The sequence below is a fragment of the Pyxicephalus adspersus genome, chromosome Z, assembly GCF_032062135.1.
Source record: "Pyxicephalus adspersus chromosome Z, UCB_Pads_2.0, whole genome shotgun sequence".
Lineage (NCBI taxonomy): Eukaryota > Metazoa > Chordata > Amphibia > Anura > Pyxicephalidae > Pyxicephalus > Pyxicephalus adspersus.
In genome coordinates this window covers 81,272,214-81,287,066 of record NC_092871.1, presented here as the reverse complement: position 1 = coordinate 81,287,066, position 14,853 = coordinate 81,272,214, and the positions used below count along the sequence as shown (strand labels likewise).

General features: G+C 38.0%; 1 protein-coding gene across 1 annotated transcript in view; it reads right to left on the bottom strand.

Annotated features, from left to right (window-relative positions):
* Positions 1 to 14,508, bottom strand: part of BGN (biglycan) — a 60,778-nt gene extending 46,270 nt beyond the window's left edge. Inside the window, exon 1 of the mRNA XM_072431801.1 lies at positions 14,248 to 14,508. The gene's annotated coding sequence lies outside the window, so the exon portion shown is untranslated. The remainder of the gene's footprint in view (positions 1 to 14,247) is intronic.
* Positions 14,509 to 14,853: the final 345 nt, after the last annotated feature.

Sequence of the window (14,853 nt, the reverse complement as noted above, 5' to 3'; positions counted from 1 at the left end):
AAACCATGAACACCCCTAGTAAAGAAAACTTGACTGAAGATCTATCCATCCTCTATGACACAAATATTTTTAAAAAGTTTTAGTTAGATTTTACAATCAATTTATTTCTAAAACTCATTTTATGGCACTGATGCTTTTTCCACAGTAATGCAAAGAACATTAAACCATACACATTTGTCCTCAGCAATGATGGAACTCACAATCTAATCTTCTCACCACAGTCACACAGAAGAGCCATTTTGGGAGCAAGCCAGTGTGGTGTTGTATTGTGGGAGGAAACGCAAAGGAAAACCACCCAACATGAACAAACCCAGCAAGCCCAATCTCATTGACTGTTAGCAAACCCAGGAATATTGCACAGCAAGACAACAGTGGTAACCATTTCATGCCATGTGGCTTTAAAATCCATCTGTATTTGTCCAATAAATCAGATAAAAAGATTCAATTTAAACTAAAAAAAAAAAAAAACTTTACATTTTATATAGCGGCTAACTGATCTCTAGGGTCTCCAACAACATGTTTTTTGGCATTTTATTGTAGGGGTCTTTTTAGCAGTTCCACAAGCCCATGCAGAGTCACAGCTAGAGCTCTCCAATCAGTAGAGCTCACTTTTTACTAGAATGAGCACGAGTGTCCACTAATATTTTGCAAAGAATTATTTGGTGGTCCGCAGCTCTGGCCAGTCAGCCTCCCTGCAAGGTCGGGAGAAGGACCCTGCTGAGGGGGCACAACGGCCTGAGCCACGGACCACGTCTCCGATATGGAATTGCAGGCTCAAGGCGGTGGGCGGGTTGTCTCTCTGAACACAACCCACCCACTTTCCCAATGCAGGCTCAGACCTGCAATGGGAAAGTGGGTGGGTTCTGGTATCATGAGGTCACACTGAGGAAAGTTTCTTCTCCTTTGAGTGACACATAGGCAAGGGTGAAGTAAGGTGGGTACATCATGGATAGTATCTCTTCTTTTTTTTAACACCTCTGTTGATATACCACCAGGCCAAGGTTATTATTGAAGGCTTGGTTAGGTGTTCTCTTTTTTATTGATGTACTATCAGGCCAGGATCAATAATAAAGCCTGATCTGGTGTTCTTTTCGTTATTCATGTGCCACCATGTCAAGATCAATATTAAAGGCCTGGTTTGGTGTTTCGTTATTATTGATAAGCCACCATGCCAAGATAAATGTTGAGGGTCTGATCTGGTGTTCTTTTTGTTAGTCATGTGCCACCATGCCAAGATCAATATTCAAAGTCTGGTTTGGTGTTTTCTTTGTTATTGATGTGCCACTAAGCCAAGGTCAATATTGAAGGCCTGGTCATGTGTTCTTTTTGTTTTTGTTGTATCACCAGGCCAAGGTCAATACTGAAAGCCTGGTTTGGTGTTCTCTTTGTTCCTAATGTACCACCATGCCAGGATCAAAATTGAGGCCTGATCTGGTATTCTTTTCCTTAATGATGTACCATCATTCCAAGGTCAATATTGAAGGCCTAGTCTGGTGTGCTCTTTGTTATTGGAGTTACCACCAGCCAAGGTCTAAAGAACTTTTCAAGGCTCTCAGAGTAAAGATTGTGGATGCTTACAAGTCTACCAAGAAATTTTAAAAGAGTTTCATCATTCAGGTTTTAAATGACTGCACAATGTCTCCAAAAGCCACAACATTGTATCATGGGATCTTCAGGTAACTATTTCAACAGTTTCCATTAACATTTTAAGTAAAATTAGGAAGAGATTGTACTAATTAAAAATGTATTGGAGATGTGCCAATTAAAAGCATTTGTAGTCCAAAAAAAGGAAAAAAAATACAGTTTGAGTTATTTAGCCATATTAACAGTAGATATCTTTGACAAAAACCAAGAAGTGTAAAACCTAAAAAACAGTTTTTTTTATAGTCTTTTATTTTCTATATACAATATTATTATAAGTTCACTGTAAACAGTAAATGTCAGTTCATTGCATTTGTGTGACTGGGTCCTAAGCAGAGTGCCTGTAAAAGAGAATTTAACTCCCTGTTGTTTATCCTGATTAACGTAGCCCCAGTCTCAGTTCCTCAGACTTTTGTAGACAGTATACTAAATCTTTAAATATTTTATAGCCTATCTTGAAGTGAATGCATTCTTTAGTCATGAATCACTAGTTGGAAAAGTGGGAGACTGGCTGAGTTGATCAATCATTGCACTGCTGATAGGAGACATGACTATAAGGAATGTTTTTACAATGGGGATGGTGGGGGAAGCATTTCTATATAATGGTCCCTACTCCATGTAATCAGTCGCATGAACTGATCCCACCCAACCCTCCACCTTGTCACCTCAACAGAGAACAGAAAAGGACAATATCTAAATTGAAAGATCATTTAGTAACACATATATGGAGATATTGACAAGCAAAGAAAAACTAAACAAAATTTATGAAAGGTTATTGGCGCATACTTTAAAGTTCACAATCAAAAAAATACTGACTGTTGTTTTCCTTTAAGTGGATTTATAGGAAAATTGTGATCAGGCAGGGTACCTGGCATACCTTGGGGCTGAATAAACTCCTGGGCACATACCTGGTCAATAAAGATGGCTGAAAATGAGGCCATCTTTAAATTGAGGGTCCCTCTTACCTTATCCCCGCGCTCCAGCAGCGATCTCACGATCCCGCTGTGATGGCGGGGCGCTTCTCCGTCGGGGGGCGTGGCCGGGCGGGAAATTTAAAAGCAGATTACGGAGTAATCTGCTTTTAAATACCGCCCGGGTCCCCACCACCCCGATGCACGCATCTGCAGTTAGATGCGATGCACCATGCAGGATTTCTGCTTGGTGCATCGCATCTAACTGCAGATGCGATCACCAATAGTAAATCCAGAGGGTGATGCCAGCGGAGATTTCCCGCTGCCAGCAGCCCCTGGATCTACTGCCTGCTCGCATCCCCCGGAGGCTGATCTCACCCTCCGGGAGTAGGGGATGATGTCCCCGCTGCTCACTCCCCTGCTCGCATCATCCAGAGATCAGCCTCCGGGAGATGCGAGCAGGGGAATGAAGTAGGGCGGGGACATCCCCACCGCATCACCCGGCAAGATGTGTGACATCTTCCGGATGATGCGGTGGAGTGATGGATTCTGGGGGCGGGAAATTTAAAAGCAGATTACTATGTAATCTGCTTTTAAATTTTTTTTTAAAGTAAAAACACATCAAAACATAAAATAAAAGTATAAATACACATTGTAGTGCACCAAGCATCATTGCCCAGTGCCCTGATTTACATTTTGCACGCTATTAGCCCTGACCTTGATCTAACCTTTTAATGACTTTTTAATCACTTCCTGAATTGAATTTTTTTTTCTAAAATCTGCATATAATTTATATTATTATTTATCAATATTATTGCACCCTTGTTTGGAAAATTTCAGAAGGAAATTTTTGATAAAATTTTTTTTTTTTTGGATAAATTGCATTGTTTTGGGCTAATATTTCATTATTTTTTATAATAATGGTTTATAATTATGTATTATTTTATAAATTATGATTCTAATATAATAAATAAATATAATAATTATACCCGGGAGTTAATCCTAAGAATTACAGGCCCACAATATAAACAAAAATTTCTACGCAAAAAAAATAGGATCACTTTTTGCATCAAAAAATGACAGAATTAGAACGCTAGGGGGGTTAATGGAGGAAATGGGAATTCCAATCTGTAATGGCAACTATTCATCGATAGCTCAAAGCGGAACTTAAAGTGTGTCCTCCTTCACAATGGCAATATCTTTGTGTCAGTCCCAATTGGCCATTCAGTTTCTCTTTGTGAAGTATATGCAGACATAAAGAGAGTCATTGACTTGTTACAATATCACCAACACAATTAGGTCATCTGTGTTGACCTTAAAATGGTGTGCTTCCTTCTTGGTCAGCAACACGGATACACCAAGTATCCCTGTTATCTGTGCATGTAGGACAGCAGAACTCGTGAGAGGCATTGGGTGGAAAGGAATTGGCCTCCAAGATCTGCCCTAGAACCAGGTGATCCAAACATTCTACATGAGCCACTTGTTGATTGAAAGAATATTATATTCCAACCTCTGCACATGAAACTGGGTCTGATGAAGCAGTTTGTTAAAGCTTTGCCAACTGAAGGAGTTGGCAAAATAAAGGCCGGTGTGTTTGATGGTCCACAGATTGGGCAGCTCATCAAAGATAAACATTTCATCAGGACAATGTCAGAAGTCGAAAATAATGCTTGGTTATCATTCAAAGCCATTGTCAAGGACTTTCTTGGAAACACACAAGCAAATAATTACACAGAAATTGTCCAGAAACTCTTGAAGAGCTACAAAATGGTTGGTTGCAATATGAGCATCAAGGTGCATTTTCTGCATAGCCATCTTTCTAGCTTCCCGGAAAACCTTGGTGCAGTCAGTGATGAGCAAGGTGGACAATTCCACCAAGATTTGAAGGTCATGGAAGGACGGTATTAGTGTAGATGGGATGTACATATGATGGCTGACTATTGTTGGAGCATCCGGCGGGATTTTTTTAACACTGAACACTCCACGAAAATCTATAAGCGTAAATTTTTATCCTAATGTCTTACCGGATTCATTCATAAATGTTTTACTGTAAATGTCAGAGTAATATTAAATCCTTTGTATGAACAAAAAAATTTAAATAAACAGTAAATTCATGTTACTTCATTATTTTTTCATTGTATGTAAAATTTGTATGTTTTTTGACAAAAATGGAGGATACCCAATATCGTAAAAACTGGATGTGAGAGCAAAAAACTGGGGTTATTTCTGGATTCACCAGCCAATAATTAGTAAAAAACAAGTGTAAGATCTAACTCAACAAAAAATGCGTTTCCCAGTGTTATTAATATTATTATTATCAAACTGTATTTATATTGCGCCAATATATTACACAGCGCTGTAAAGTATTTAAATATTCCTATATATACACTATATATATATATATATATAAGTACATGTATATACATATATATATATATATATATATAAAAGTACATCAATATACTGTACATATATCCTATATATCTACATTATATATATATATATATATATAGAGAGAGAGAGAGAGAGAGAGAGAAAGAGAGATTATGGATATATATATATATACAATATGTATATATATGTACAGAATGTATATGTATCTACAGTATAAATTTTATAATTTTTTTACAAATAACTCTGGCTTGTGTAAGAGATAACAATCTCGCGGTGTTATATTTCATCCATAAAAGGATAAATGGAGCCAGACAGACAGTATATATCTGATGTTATTGGTATTTAGACACATCCCAGCGTGTTGCAAGAAGTTGCTTTGGAGCGTTTACACGTTCATAGCACATATTTCCTCACAATTATCATTTCTTGGGTAGTGCTGCCTTTACTCCATTGTGAAAACTATCACTTCTGTGAGACAAAGAGTTCAGTTTCTAAAATTGAAAATTACCTTACATTTTTATCAGCTAGTCATCTTCATTTAGAAAAACATTTAATAGAAGTGTCAACTAAAGGGGAAATGTTATTACCTCGTCAGTATCTAAGAGACTATGTTATATAGTAAAATGTTTTCAGTAAGCCACATATCTGTAAATGAAAGCAGGCTTGGAATTTACCTTTCATTGCCACTTGTAATGCACAATGTAAAGAAATGGTTGCATGTAATCTGCTAGCAAATTGCACTTTGCAATGCTGCTTTTAGTGAATCACATCCAGTAGAGGCTGACAACTTACCTATCCAGCCGTCTGCAGGCTCAGCTATTCTTCATGCAGTCCCCCACAGACCACCCATCAATATGTTTTTTTGTCCTCTGAGCATGCTCCTTGCAGTGCAGTGCACCTGATTGGCTCTTTGGGATGCTTCTCCCTCCCCCTTTAAACTCCACTGTACAGAGAGATGCAAGAAGCTTATACAAGGCCAAATTTAGCTATTTACACTGCTTTTTGATGTGTTATTGATTACAGAGCCGCATTGATGTGTGTCTTTAAGTCAGCCTAAATATATCACTAATGTCAAATAAAAAAATGTGTTTTATGTCCTAATAATAAACTTCTAGATTGTAGGCTCTTTGGGGCAGGGTCTCCTCCTCCTGTGTCACTGTCTGTATCTGTCATTTGCAACTCCTATTTATTGTACAGCCCTGCGTAATATGTTGGCGCTATATATATCCTGTTTAATAATAATAATTCCTTACCTCTGTTATGTGTTCAATTAATCCCCTTAAATCCCCTTTGTCCTTTGCATCAATCTACATATCCTTAATGCGTGTGGCTACAATTCATGCTTCATTCACAATGGCTTCATTTGTAGCCACCTCATTTTGTTGAGACTACAAGTTTTTATACCCACATGCATGATGCACATTGCAAAGGATCATGGGACATGATATTGCAACCATTCTGCTGCCCTCTAGTGTTCAGCAAGAAAATGTAAAAAACAGGTTTTTATAGTAGCCTATACTTTTCAAAACCAGTCACAAAATTGTAGAGGGGTTGTGTGGATGTAAGGAGAGCTGGAGGAATATGTCTAATGTGCTTTAGCATGATAGATTAGCTTTTGTATATTCTACGATTATTACTTTCTATGATAGGTAAATTTTTTTTGTAAACTCATTGATTGAACCTACTAGTTATAGATGAATCAGATGAAAAATTTAAATAGTTTTTTTGGCCTGACAATCATCTGGATTTGAGCCAGCTACAGGAGTTTGGATGAGTTCATATAGCTGCATAAATGTGTAAAATACATTATTGTTACCATGCAGGTCCCTTATTTTTTTCTTTTTTAATACTATTTTGCTTTTTATTGCAGTAATTTATGATGGTTTAGTCCACATTAGACCAACAAAGTTTTCAAATGTATAGGAAATTCATCAACAACCAGTGAAGTCTTTGGTTAGCCAAAATTAAAGCTTAGCTGATTTTGGTAGATTTTTGCTCAGCTTTGCATGGTACCCAATAAAGCTGGAAAATATTATAGGCAGCCAATCAGGCTAAAACTAGAAATTAATGATGCCCTCTTTGCCACTTGAAGATAAAGGGGACGAGTGGCACTTGCCAGCGCTGCTGCAAAAGCTATGGCCCCAATTTCCTTGACCACCCGCACTGATATTTACATGCTTAAACAGAAACTGATGCACATACGCGCTACATTACTTAACATATACACTAAAACAATAAACATAAACTAACACACATGCACATATTTGCTAAACACATATACTTGCAAACGCACACAATAAACACACATTCTTTACACTGAACAGAAACTTACTTCTTTGAAAACATAGTTTCCCCTATAACTTATCCCAAAAAGTGTGCTTTCTGCTGTGTTCCTCTCCAATCCCTCTCCTCTGGCCCATGGGGAAAAGGCTCTTATCTTCTGGGTCTAAATTTTGCCTTCCTGTTCCTCGTGGGACACGAGGGAAGGCTAAATGGATGCTGTCTACCCAGTCACATTCTTCATCCCTTCGCTACCCACTTTGGCAGGGGCATAGGCAGCAATAAGCACCTTTAAAAGGGCAACAAATACCAGCCCTTTCTTTCTGGGCCTCCCTGTTGCTTCAGGAATCACAGAAGGGGTAATTACACCGCTGTGGCCAACTACGTGCAAAGTAACATTTCATTGCACCCCAACCTGGGATAAATATGGTATCTTATCAGATGTACCCTGGTTGGGGTAAACACCCTCAAGTGGCAGTGGACTTTAGGAACACAATTCATAGGTATGAAAACACTCACTCCCTAAAATCCCTAAACCAAGTAATTAAAGCTGAACTATAAACAGCTTTTAATATAGCTGAAGTCCTACAATATACGTAGTCAAATATTTATTTAGTCTAGGAGAGAATTAAATAACCCCCTCCTATCCTGCCCTGACAGCCAGCTCTACTCTCCCAAAATGTTGGTGGAGTAAGTAATGGAAAAACAAGCAAACTGCTTCTTTTTAACTGCACAGACCAACAGAAGGATTAGATGGTTCCATTTCTCGAACCTCCTGGCTACTCTCAACATGTTTGAAACCCCCTACAACTCTCTTTCTATGTATAGCCATACATTTACAGAAAAGAGTACAACAAAAAAAAATTAATATTTTCTAACACTGTTACAATGTACATTTTGATTTTTGGTACTGTCCTTCCCAGTGTTTGCCTTTATGGCAATATTACTTTTCATAATCCAGATCATCAACAGGGAATTGATGTGTCCAACAAATCCTCATGATAAGGTTGGTTCATTATGTTTTCATAAATTCTAAAATGAGATTGAGTTTGCTTGATTCTGATTTTGTCTGTAATCTTGGCAAAGGATATAAGATTAGAATACCTTAGTCAAATCAACCATGACATCTCTGCTTATCATGAAGGCTTTCTTGTCATCTGTCTTGTCTTCCCAGAACTGAAAAAGTGTGGAATGTTCACAAACTATCTATTATCATTATAGTTATCTGTATCAGTCACATATTATACCTTTTTTTTAGGAAATCCAGTCAGACACTGGGATTGATACAGCTCAGCGTTTCTCAACCAGTGTTCCTTTAGAGGTTGCTTGGGGTTCCTCAAGAAATCAGCAATTTGTGCCTCCTGGGTCAGTTTGTATGACACCAGTGGTCATTATAGTTTCAAGAGTCCCCTCCTGTTAAAAAATTCAAGAAAGGCTGATATATTATATAGGGCAGCCTTTCTCAATCTTTTAATGGTGGAATGATTCTTGCAATGCTGTATCCACTGCTAATAATCACTATATCAATCACTTAGAGTACATGAGCAGGATGGTAATTGGGAAAAATGCTTCTTACAGATAGAGAATTGGTGCCAATGGTAACTTGCCTTAGAGCAAGAAATTGCTTATTTCTCATGGAACCCTTAGCATCCTATAGAGAAACCCTGGTTGAGAAATGCTGGTTGAACAACACCTCAACTATTTTCTGTTCCCTTGCTTGAATTATATAGTTACATGTGAGGTTCCATCTATTTTTGAGAATACAGCTTTGGTAGACGATGATGTTAATCAAAGTGAATGGCCAGAAAACCAGATATTGACTGCCTATCTTTTATACCCAAACTCATGCTTCCATTTCTGACACCCAATACATACTGTCAGAGGTCTACAATATTTTATTAGGACCCTCCAGTTCTTATCTGTTATTCTTCTTGAAAGCAAACATTAGTTTTCTATTGTTATGGTATAATATTAGTTGAGAATACTTGCAAACTTTAAATGCTGGGTCTCAAAAATTGATTCTGAGATGCCAACTAGGATGTTGACCCACAGAAGAACTATTTGTGGCCTATTTTTCCAAACCTGAAATATCAACCTCATCTGGGTACCAGTGGCTTTCTTCTTTGACCTGAGCTCTGGGAACTGAGACAATAGGAGTGCTATCATAGATTTAGGAATACAATACTCTAAAAAAAAAGGAAATCAAGACTACTAGACATAAAGGAAAGTACAGATATAGGTAATAACTTTTGATAATTGCTAATGCTTTGCAAAGAAACTCCATGGATAGGATGTCAGTTTCTCCAGTCTGTATAGTCGAGAAGATGGCCATGGTGTTAAGTACTTACTGGAGTGCATTAAATTAGAAGGTCCGAAAGGATCAATAGGAACCACAACGGGCTACGTCACTGAGTAAGTTACCAGAAAGTGCGTGTTGGTAGGACAGGACCAGGTTTTTGTTGGTTGGATTGAGGTTTACGTCAGGTAATTGACTTCCAGGATGGCTTACACTTACATCCCTGGGTATCACAGAGGATTCAATACATCATGGGGCGTTAAGGGGATAATGGGGCAGATGCCCCTAAAAAGAAGATGCAGGAGTAGGCCACTAGCAGGGCAGATAATCAAGGGCATTCTGCTTGTTCCTCATCTCTGATTCCCTCCCATGCTGTTTGTTCAGATTTTTTCTTTAAAAGGAATCTCAAGTTAATATTGTTGAGTCAATAGTTGATTTACCAGAATTCTGACAGCAGCTTGTCTGACAACTGCCCAACCCCACATACTGTTTCCCGGTCTTCTAAGGGTGCAGTGCAGTCAGTTCAGGCGGTAAAATGGGAAGTAAGCAGCATACTTTTAGTGACCCATGACCTCCTGTCAGCTTTCAAAATAAATAAAGCCAAAAAAGGGGGAATATAGCTATTTCATAATGAACAGTTAAAAACTGATTATTACAATTACTTCAACAGTTCCACCATGATTGCGTCTCTTAAAATTTGTATCTACAAAAACAATTGTTTTAAATATAAAGTAGGGAATAGTTAGAATTTCTGTCTATTTTTTTCCATCTGTGTCCTATTGGGAAACTTTTCCCACAGACTCAACAGCAAACAAGAGGGAATCTTGGAAAAGGATAGTGGGCGGAAGTCTATCTTGAACAGTTGCCACTATTGGTGGCCAATATTTTTTTATAGGTCTTTAAAAGGTGCAAAAAAGCTAAAAAGAGATTAGGGATGGAGGGATCATTCCAAATGAGGGACATTTGGGAAATCCACTATGCAACCAGGGGTGGTGTTGGGTTTTACAACACATTGTGCACAATTACGTTTTGGACTTCCCTTTCCTAGGCCCCAACCCCCCTGTTTTAAATAAATACACAAGGTCTTATATAAAGACATATTTAGTTTTAGCCACTAGAAACATCCTAACTGCACCCCAAATGTTGACTCATTTTCTGCTCATATACAGGAAGTGATTCACCATTAATGCTGCACCACTCTACCCACTACATGCCAAAGCCAACCCAACTCTCCCTGGTTATTCCCAGCACTAGAGTTTTGCTACTTTTTTTCTGGCACCCATCATTCCAACAGTGTCCTGTGTAATTGTGCAGGTTGCTCAGGCTAAAGACCAACTGTGTGCAAATTTACTACAGACAATGATTCATGATTTATGAAAGCTCTCCAAGACTGGTGAAGATAGACTATCATGGGGGAATCGGGCTGATCCAGAAAACTTGGAACTTGGACTTGGTCCAGGATTGAAAAACATTTTTAAGAAATCCATTCCAAGTTTGCTCAATAAATCAGACTCAATGAGTCATTATTGCATAAAAAGGACTCACTACAATAGTACAACACATGGAAAAATATTGCTTCATTTGTTAGTGGTTTCAGGCAGTTTTTTGAGCTGTAGTTTTGAAATGTGGTATTAGGCATTTACTCATAGATGGTGTTGATAACACAAAACCTGTTCTTAATATCCTCTTGAACATTTTTCCTACCATTTTCAACGTGGAGGAACTGCTGAAATGTCCTAAGGAACAGCTGTTAATATTTGCTATATCTACAGCTCAAGGAACATTTGTGTGATTTTTAGTGGGAAGCCACTGAGAAGATTGCTTCTTACTTTAGTGATCATTAGGAAGAGTGTATCCTTCATTGCTGGCCTGTGGGAAGAATTTCACCATTACAGATAGCCAAAAAGATCATTTTTATCACTTAAATTGACTAGAGAGGCACAAATTGCTTTTGCCCAAGGAACCCCTAGCAATTTCTGTAGAAACTTTAGGCTTCCTCGGAACCCTGGTTGAGAAACACTGCTCTAGAGGAACCCTGGGGTCCAATTCAATCCTGTCCGAGGGAGGCTGCCTCCATCTAGAATTGCATGATTTGGAAACAAATACTTTCCCCACATATATCTGGCAAGAATTTCATTGCTTGGAATGTTAATGTACATTTTATTGTAGAAGCCAAGAAGAAAGTTTCTAGTTTGTCTTTGACACTGTGATGGCAGCCAAAAGTTTTTGTACGTTTTACTATAAACCAAAGCAGTCCATTTTGTATAAAAATGCATGAAAATTTAGACTGACCCATTATTTCAATATATTTCCACAATTTTCCAATTCAACATGGTGTTCTATTAGGGTATTTTACCAATAGATTGCTTTATATTACCTTCATTTAGAATATATACCCTTACTGGGAAGTTTAAAAATGGTGGTTGTGATGATGATGCTGCTGCCTTCAGCCATGTTCTAGGCATATATCCAGAATTCTAGAGTAAAACACTCTGGCTCAACCCAACTGGGCTAAAGTTCAATTTTTATTCCAGTTTTTGGTTTGCATGGAGTTAAAAAAGCAACAGGCAAAATGTTGTGACCCAACACACCACAAACCATCTTTCATGCGGGCACTTTATACTAATAGGTTAACTAATAAAAGTTGCCATGGGCTATTGTCCAATTTTGAGCTTCTCATCATAAAGTTGTCCCTATGTGATCTCAGCATCATTAACTTCATATTTCATTCTACTCTTCCAAACATATCACCGACCAATATGTTTATTGTTAGGTAAATGCCCAGTGAACAAAGCGAGCAGAAAATACTGGCTTTGCAAAATAATATTGAAACCACCACTTCTCATACCACTCCAGGGCACATTCCTAGCTCCTAGACGTTCCTGAACATTAAATGACAAAAAATGACCATAACCGCTATTAAATCACAAATATGCATGATAAAATGAAACAGCATTTCCATCAGTTTTTCATCATTTTGACGGAAATCTTTTTGAAGGCTAAACAAAGGGATCTGATCGGGTCCTAGGCAGATCAGAACCTTCTAGGTGATAACATTTCGAAACGAACCAATTTTCAGGTACCATTAGGTCAAATCAATCAGAACGATGAGATGCCATCTTTGATGGATTGATGTGGATTACTACTCTTTGTTATGTTCATTTTGCATTGACAGAATTTGTTCTTTTTTTGAAATAAGATGCTTGATTGGTTACTATTGTATTGGGGCTGCATATGATTCTGGATTCAACAGAAGATGACCTGAAGTCTTTATCGAACCTTATCTAGGCTTTTCTTGGTTGATCAACTCTGACACATAATGATACAAAACTGCTGACAATTACATATTGCAATCTGCTGTAAGAAACCCTTCCCAGAACAACTGGCACCCAGCAATGTGGGTTTTGTGCTGCCTGTATCCATCTAACAAAAAGCTGAGTGTATGTCAAGTCAGGGCTGCAATCCTGTGGCTTCTCCGCAGGCGGTAACTGGAAACTCTACTAGATGGTCCTGAGATCTCACTGCTGGCTCATTCATTCTTTCAAGATGTTCCTATAGGCAACCCATATAACTGAACTGTCAGTAAGCCTCCTGCCACCCTTAGAAATAACTCCATCAATCCATGATACATGCAAATAGGAGACAGCTGGACATATACTTTGATACTCTGTCTCATCTATTAATCTATCACTTTGCTGTAAATGCAAAAAATGTCAACATAAAAATGGAAATTTGTAGCAGGCTTCAGATCTTTAGATGATTGCAAGAAGCTACTTGTTCCATGCAGACATAGTAGTTGTAGATGCTCCACTCCAATTCCTTTTGTGAATACTCCACTCCAATTCTGTTTGTGGACACTATATTTCTTTAAGATTCTATACTCCAATTTGAAAAAAAAAACTTTAACGTGGTGCAAATTTGCTTGAGTGATTATGATTGCTTTGCTGCTACTTCTGTATTCTTGCGCTGTGATCAAATCAACATGTATTTATGTGGTGGCAATATATTATGCAGCTGATTACACTTATTTCCTCACAATCAAAAGTTCTTACAAAAAAAGTCTAAAGTCAGTTGGGGGGAGGTGAAACCAATAACCCTTTTAATATTTTTGGGGTCATATAGGAGAACACCCACATAACACATGGAGAACATACAAATTCTATGCAGATGGCATCCTGGCCATGATATGAACTTGCAACCCAGGAGCTGCAGGACAAGAAGGTTTGTCCCTGTACCAACCTGTGTATAGGTCTATTCAAAATATATATAATATGTTAAAGTACAAAACCTAGCATCTTTTAGGAAATAATAAAAGCATTTGCAATTAGTATAAGCATTATCCCGCACCTGAAGATGAGCATCAATTGTCAAAGTTTTAAAGTCTGCTCAAAAAACTTCATAACTGATGCTTCTACTTTGTGAAAACATACCAGAAGAATAAAAAAACACTCACTGAATTGAACAAAAAGTTGAGCAATTTAGGTTGTCTTGGGTGCCTTATAGCCATATTTCTCACTTTTTTTTTTTGCAAAAAAAAAAAAACACTATAAAAACTCTTCTACCCACCCATACCAAGCTTTTAGCATCTGCAGAAAATGGTCCTCTCACAAGAAATGTAGGCATTTGCATGGTACCCAAGCATCACAAGCTTTTGTTTGGCATCATCACCAGACTAAAATCTTATTTTTCCTCCCAAATACATAAAAAGAAAAAAGTTCAGTTTACCTTGTTTTGTTCTTTATGGGTTCAAATAATGATTTCCTCCCAGGCGATCACTTTAAGTTATTTTATAAACTTTTTAATGTTTCCAAAAGTTACTGTCCCTTGTTGCAGGAAAGTTTATTGTTTCACAAGCCTCTTGACTTGCAATTCTTGCGTTTGAGAAGAAGAAGAAGGAGGAGGAGGAGGCTGCATCCACCCTACTGCTGCCCCCCTTAGTCTGCAGGACTGGACTCAGCAGTGGCTGCTCCAGGGTTTTGTGTGTGAGGTTTAAAGATGTAATTTCCTTGCAGACAGGCAAAACACACCAAGCTCAGCTCTTACATCCTCCTCCCCTTTCAAAATATAATACATGTAAATGACTTTGGGTATCAGTGACATGTGGCTTCTATCACCACACCTGCCAAATAAAGATAAAATAAAACTCAAACTATCAGCATATGTTTGTTCTTCCAAATATGTTTTTTTCCTGCAAAATATCCCCAGGACTATTATATCCACACACACAAAAATAAAAGTTCTTCTTGTTGGGCTTTGATTATAGTGAGCGGCAGTCTGTTTTGGTGTCCACATAAGAAGGTCTGTTTGTGCTTTTTACGGTCTGTTTGTCGG